Raw genomic sequence first — 556 nt, 5'->3', positions numbered from 1 at the left:
TTAAAAAAAAAAAAAAAAAAAAAAACCAACCCCTCCTATATCATCAAAAAATACAGGACATTATGAAGACCCAGAAAATGAGAGGAATTGTATAGATAAATTTACCAAAGAATAGGCCATAATGCACAACAACAATATTTGTTTCATTCTGTTCATAAAACTGTCCTTCAACTGAATGTTAAAACATAGGTTGAAGGTTCTTTCATCTGTTTGTGACTCCAAGGTAGCCAATCCATGAAGAGGAAGTTCATAGTCTCATGACTTTATTTTCTGACGGATGTGAAAAACAGAAGTGGCTTTATTGAGGAACTCACCAAATTCAAAAATCTTCCAGATATAATTTATTGAAGGTCACATCGCTGCAAAGTAGTGTGAAACACGCATCTGCTGATCATGGAGTCGAGAGCCTTCTGTCTGCTGATGCTCTGCTGTTTTATCAATGTCTGCAACCTTCATCCTCTCAACATTCGTCCCAGTAACGGACTTCGTTTGTGCCGCAAAAACTCAAGTCTACCAGCGCTGGAGGTCCTACCGGGAGGAGGCTGGGATAACCTGC

This window comes from Sinocyclocheilus grahami, unplaced genomic scaffold (assembly GCF_001515645.1).
Source record: "Sinocyclocheilus grahami isolate Dianchi unplaced genomic scaffold, SAMN03320097.WGS_v1.1 scaffold336.1, whole genome shotgun sequence".
Taxonomy (NCBI): Eukaryota; Metazoa; Chordata; class Actinopteri; order Cypriniformes; family Cyprinidae; genus Sinocyclocheilus; species Sinocyclocheilus grahami.
The sequence above is the reverse complement of the archived record's forward strand: the minus strand, read 5'-3'. Positions refer to the sequence as shown.